We start from the raw sequence: 6,706 nt of genomic DNA on the forward strand, positions 1-6,706 counted from the left end.
CTCCTCTCCCTCTCTTATTTCTTTTTCTCTTCTCTCCCTCTCTCATTTCCCTTTCTCTCTTTCTCTCCCTCTCTCATTTCCTCACCCTCAGCCTCTCTTTCTCTCTTTCTCTCACTACAAAAAAAAGACTCCATAGACATGCTTGTAGACGCAATATTTGAACTGTGATAAAAAATATCGGGCGCGTTTATTACCGCGTCTACTGCCGCGTCTACAATTTTGCGTCTAAAAGCGCGCTTATAGTCAGAGTTACACACCCATATAGACGCGCATATAGATGCGCGTATTGACGCGCTACGTAAATATATAATCATATTTTTAAAAAAGTGAATATATTCATATATCCTGGAATTTAGATGCGTTGATAGATGCACAAAACGGAGGTGTGGAAAAAAAACCAAAGAGCATGTGGCTTTGCAAGCCACATGCTCTCTGGTTTTTTTCCTCCCATCAACATCAAATTGTATGCTTAGGAAAAACAGAGAAAGATTATTTCGAAGATTTTTGTACTGAAAACAAAACAATGTATATAAAACACGAAATTTCATATATATTTACATGATGAGTTCTAGTGCTTGTGACCTCAAGCATGGTCATGATCGCAAGCACTAGCTGAAAGTAATACATAGACATGCATGCATGGGGCTCCTCTACATCTTCTCAGAAGAGGCATCATCATCGCTACCACCACCACTGCCTGTGCCGCTGCTATTGCTGCCACCGCTACTGCTAGTCCCCCATTCGCTATCCTCAACTACATCAAGGTTCGCCTACACAAAGGATTAAGGTATATAAATACCATTATAAACAATAAATTAGAGTTACCTATACTTTTCATGTAAAAAATAAAACATACATCTTCTGGTGGTGGAATCCTCATGGCACGATTATATTGCTCCTCCGTGATGAGTCCCTCCTCGTAGAAATGCTGCCAAGTGGACGCCCGGTTATGACCTCGATGGTAGCCTACCTCTCTAAGAGTAGGCATCCTATCAACGATATGATACTACAAAACAATTTGAACATACAACGTATTAGAATACACTACATAATGAAGTGAAACAAATTACAAAATTTAATTTTTTAAAAAAATCAAATAATACTTACAAACGCAGTCTCCCATGACTCCCTGCCACCTGATCCATAATGTGACGATCCCATGGTTGCCATTTGGATACGTCGCGCCTCTGCATGCTGGAGACTTGTTATTTTCTCTGCTGCTCTCTTCTTGGCCTCTTTCCACTCCCTGCGGTGGCAATTGGGTGGTTGGTCATATCCAGGGCGCCCCTGCTCTTGTCTCTGCAGTGACTCCTTGGTGTGCGTCATAAGGTGAGGCCTCTTGTTATGAAGTACGTCTCTCATCTTTGACCGTCCCCAATCATCTGAGAATGGTGAATTCTCGAGATTAGGGTACCTTCTATGTACTACCCGTAGCACCTCTTGCCACAAACCATTTTTTTGGTGCTTGAAGGGAATCATGTAATCTTTGTATGTGGCACACACGACACTCCTCAAGTAGGCTATCACTTCCCTCCCCTCAGAGTCATGCAAGATACCACCAACATCAGTGACAGAGTAGTACATTTGTGGAGGCTCACCTCTCTCATTTCCCGGTGAGGGTGATCGAGAGCCACCTCCTAGGAAACCCCCACAAAGCCCTCGACCTCCTCGTCCTCCCGCATGACTCTCCCTCTTCCCTCGACGGGCACTACCCTCTACCTCACTTGATGCACGTGCTTCTACAGATGCACGTGCTTCGGCCGATCCATGTACTTCAGGTGATCCCTGTGCATCAGCTGATCTGTGTGTATGCATAGTGCGTGGAGTACCTGTTAGTAGAGGTGTGCCAAGGTTTGGTGTTTGTGCAGTAGTGCTAGGCAAATATGTGATAGGTGTCCCAGACATTACACTGAAAACCTCCTCTGCAGTGGGAGGGCGACCAAGATAATTGGTTATCTCCCCCATGAATTGCTCCTTGTTTGGAAAACCTCCAAAAAAGCTACTAACACCTCTAGAAAACTCCGCTAAGGTGTTGTTTATGCGTTCCAACTCAGGATCGGTGTTGGAAGATCCAGGATTCCATATCTACATAAGAAAAATCATATTACCCTGTGTAGATAAAACATATTACATGCTGCGTCTATATCTGTATCTCTGTGTGCGTATGTCAGCGCGTCTATTTCCGCGTCTATACCTACGTCTACACTGTCACCTGGACGCTGTCGTACTGCTACGCATCCGAGGTGTGAAATCCACCAAAAAGTTGTGTGTGTGATATTTGTTACTTTGTACATACTTAGTTTGTTGTGTTTGCGTTTTTGTTCTACGTGGGCAGTATAGTGGAGAGGGGGTTGAAGCAAGAGGAACCATTGATTTCTTACAGCTTGAAGCAAGCAAGGCTCTTTCCCTGTGTATATTGACCAACACCCTTCAAAGAGTTTTTGGAAACTGTGGTCAATATGAAGTTCGATGAGGAGCCCAGTTATATAAAGTTGATTGGTATTTAATGGAGTTCTGAGTCCAAATCCTGCCATCATTTCATTACCTACTGATGGTGCTGTGAAGATGTGTAAGGCTGGATAGAAGCGATCTAGATTGAGCTCAGAATCTGAGGATGATCAACCTCGAAAGAAGGTTTGGTTGGATATGCCAGCCACATAATGGGTTACAGTGTACAATTTTCACAAAACAATGAAACAATGGTACCATTTCAATGTTTCAGATGCTCGAATTTTTCAACATGTGAAAAAGGGATTTGAAGATGGCCTTTTTATTAGCAATGTTGCTTCCTGTTCAAATCTCTGGGCCCTTATAATGGATGCGGGAACGGGGGTTTCAGGACAAATATATGAACTTTCACATTTGTTTTTTCCACAAGGAGTGGATCATGGATAACTGGGAACAGAAATACTACATCACAGCAATGGCTGGTGCTGACAATGGAAATGCCTTTGTTGTCATGTCAAAAGGGGCATAGAGACCCTGTTTTTCCAGGAGAAAAACAGATTTGGAAGATGGATTATCACACAGGTGTTCCACGGCTGGATTCTTCTTAACGGTCTCACCTGAATCTATAGTGCTTGTGGCTAAACATGCTGCTGAGAAAGGGAAGGTCTTTTCCATGAACTTATCTGCACCCTTCACTGCGCATCTTCCTGGATCGAGGTCAATCTCGAGAGTAAGAACTCCACGTGCAGGCAGAAGCCATGGCGCCAGAGCCCGTCTCATCTGATCTTTCTGGCGTCCTCCTAGGCATGGGCAATCCCCTCCTCGACATTTCTGCAGTCGTCGAGCCTCCCTTCCTCGAAAAGGTTGATTTGAAGCTTAATAATGCGATTTTGGCTGAGGAGAAGCATTTGCCTATGTATAAGGAGTTAGCAGACAAAGCTGATGTGGAGTACATTGCTGGAGGTGCAATACAGAATACCATTCGGGTTGCTCAGTGGATGCTGCAAGTCCGAGGTGCATCAAGCTATATGGCCTGCATTGGAAAGGACAAGTTTGGTCAAGAGATGTACAAGAGCTCTACAGCTTCTAGAGTGAATGTTCATTATTATGAAGATGAAACAACGCCAACAGGCACGTGTGCTGTCCTTGTCCATGGAGGAGAAAGGTCCCTTGTGGCCAACTTATCAGCTGCCAATTGTTACAAATCGGAACATTTGAAAAGGCCTGAGAATTGGGCTTTAGTTCAAAAGGCAAAGTTTGTCTACATAGCTGGATGATTGACCCTGTTCTCAAGCTCTAGAGTAGGTCAATGTTGGGATCTGACAGGCTGCAGCTTGTGCAAATTGCGTGAATCACATAAAATACCTCTTTTGTGCAATCGTTACATGAGCTGACATCCTCAGGAAGACAGGGCGTCTCCTAGATCATTTTTGATGTCAGAGGTGGAGTGCTGATGACAGATGTTACATAGATCAGACATAGCCATGGGCTCTTTGTTGCGAGCTCCGCATCACCTGAAGATTCTGCTGTGGTGGTGATTGGCAGCCGGAGAAGTGGTTTGGCAACATACAGTATTTGATTAACTTATGCATCATTGGGGCATTCTGTTATGGTGGTGATATCGCTGCTGATATTGCCGTTACTGCACTGAAATCGTGTCGTCCTTGCACTGGGAGCCTATCAAGATGATACTATAGGTTATGTGAATGGAGATTTCACATGGGTCATTTGGGATTGAGACAGCGTCGTCAACATGACGGTAATGGAGTGAAGTGGTAATCAGTTTGGAGAAGGCCGCTTTTCTGGGAGGCGTGTTGTTCGGCTGGGGGGGGAGGAAAAAAAAAAAGCAAAAGGGGGACGAATGCAGAGTATGAGGAGAGGGGAAGAAAAAAAAAAGCGGGCAGCAGAAAAAAAGACTGGGGAGAAAAATTTCGGAACCAGTGTGACGACTTTAAAGTGGTTGAAGCTGAGATTTGGAGGAGACAGACATCCAAGAAGGAAGCAAATTGATCGAGGCGCTCTTTCAACGAGCTGTTAAACACGAACACTACTAACAGGGATGGTTTCTGTGATATTTGCAGAGTTGAGGGGAGCCAATTGAGGCCTGCAACAAGAGAAGCGAAAGATTAATATGCAGGAAACTCCCAGATCAAAATAACCTTCCAGAAGACTTCAGCTAGATTTATTTCAAGCGGATTATCCCAAGTTCCACCCGTCCAGCTGCCACAATTGCCTGAAATCTTAAGGCCTCCTACAAGTTTGTGCAGCGGAATCTTTCAGGTCACCTATCTGAACAGAAGCTTGCGAATTAGCATAGGTGACTGAGGAGAGCTCAGGATCTTTCTTGCTTGCTGATTGATCGTCTCTGAAGTGAACAGAGGAAAACGCAAGGAACGAAAAAAAAAAAAACAGAGGGAGAGCAGGCAGCAGAAAGTAAAGAGGAAAAGGAGGGTTACCCTGATTGAGGGAGGGCAATGTGGAATTCGTGAAGGTATGCTTTGCCTATCCATCAAGGCCTGCCTTTCAGGTGCTGAGTGACTTCAGCCTGAATGTTCCTGCTGGTAAAACAGTAGCATTGGTGGGACGAAGTGGCTCAGGAAAGAGTTCTGTGATTGCACTACTACAGAGATTTTACGAGCCACAGGCCGGTCACATCTGACTAGATCAGAAGGGCATTCGTGAAATTGACCTGCAATGGCTGAGGGAGCAGATGGCATTAATGCAACAGGAATTTGTCCTGTTTACAGGAACCATTGAAGAGAACATAAGATATGGTGGATAAGAGGCAAGAGAGGCAGAGAGACTGGAGCCATCTTGGGAGTTCTTATGCCCTGATGTTTCATAAGCAAATCTACAGGGTCTCAAATCTTGATTGATGACAATCCTCGATATGCTCTGGACTGTGCTTCGCATGGCATTGAAGTGCTTCTCTTCGATTACAATAACAGTTACACTTGGAGCAAAACTGCAGATGGGCTTGTTCATCTTCTTATAACCAGAGTCTCAGATTGACTCGTTAAGCAGAGTCAAGTTAAAGAGCTAGCTGTTTGAATGCAGAGATTGGGATTTTTTTCTTCCCTCATAGACACCAACAAAGATAATGCATTAAATAATAATGTGGAATGCGTATGCTGGGAAAGCCCGTCTTCTTCGCATATCTGGTAATGCTGTCAACAACAATTATGGCTATATCTGGCTGATTGAATAGTGGATTCTGCAGATTTTTCTGGCACAGTATTAGTGCTTTTGCTGCTCACAAATCCTCTCATCTTGCTTATTTGTATGATTGATCTTCTATCCTGAAATTAGTCAAGGTCCTCTGTGGTCGCGAATTTGCTTTCGAAAACCCTTCGACAACGTGCTGACAGACGCGCATAGTCAGACCATTTTTTTCAAACTTGGTTAAAAAAGAAGCAAAAAAACCTCCATAGATGACAGTCTATAGCATGTAAAGAGAGAGAGAGAGAGAGACAAACAGACAGAGAAAGCAAACAAGATTGAGAGAGAGAAGAAGAAATCACCTTCTTTGCTTGTTCCGACGGGTGGCGGCTAGGTTGCAAGCTCCTTGTCCTCCTTCTCCCTTCCCTTGATAAGTTGCTTGAATCTTCTTCTCTTCCTTGCTGTTTGGCTCTTGTTCTTTACTCTTTGGCTCTTCTTTCCTCCTGTCCTCTTTTTACTCTTATTTTCTTCCCTCATTGTCTTCATGAAGTGATAGATAGACATGAGTAGTGATGTCGAGCTCAAACAGCAGAAAATGCGCAAAAAATGCAGGTAAGCATAGGTTTGAAAGAAAGCCACAACTTTTCTTTAAAAAAATATTTGCGTAGGGCGTCTGTAAGCGTGTGTAATTGTGCGTGTATATGCGCAAATAATACCTATTACACGCGGTGACAGAACCGCAGTAACAATTAAACTGATTAGATGCTAGCTTTTGGTTATTTTTGGATCAACATGACATGACTTTCCTAGTCTTTCAATATCAAAATGTTTACCTCCATATTGTAAGTATCAATGCATGCATTTAGGGAATATGACATATATAGATTGTATGTGCATAGTGGTCCAACAAATCAAGCCTCTTTCTTATTTGCAGGCATCATATATTGTAGTTAAACTCTAACAGTTTATATTGTGCAAAAAGGTTTCATTGATTTAAGCTAAGATCTTGATCTACATTGCTATTCATACAATTTCATTTATGTTGGGTTGGCCAATCTGCTTGATTAATGCAAGATATGCTTGATATGATGTGGTGACA

General features: G+C 43.3%; 2 pseudogenes; both read left to right on the top strand.

The window, feature by feature from the left end:
• Positions 1-2,459: 2,459 nt before the first annotated feature.
• LOC148040254 (casein kinase 1-like protein HD16 pseudogene) lies at positions 2,460-2,977 on the top strand (annotated as a pseudogene).
• A 175-nt stretch (positions 2,978-3,152) lies between these two features.
• LOC148040255 (adenosine kinase 1 pseudogene) lies at positions 3,153-3,725 on the top strand (annotated as a pseudogene).
• Positions 3,726-6,706: the final 2,981 nt, after the last annotated feature.

Source organism: Lygodium microphyllum, chromosome 2 (assembly GCF_053477565.2).
Source record: "Lygodium microphyllum isolate KBCC chromosome 2, Lygodium_microphyllum_v1.1.10, whole genome shotgun sequence".
NCBI lineage: Eukaryota > Viridiplantae > Streptophyta > Polypodiopsida > Schizaeales > Lygodiaceae > Lygodium > Lygodium microphyllum.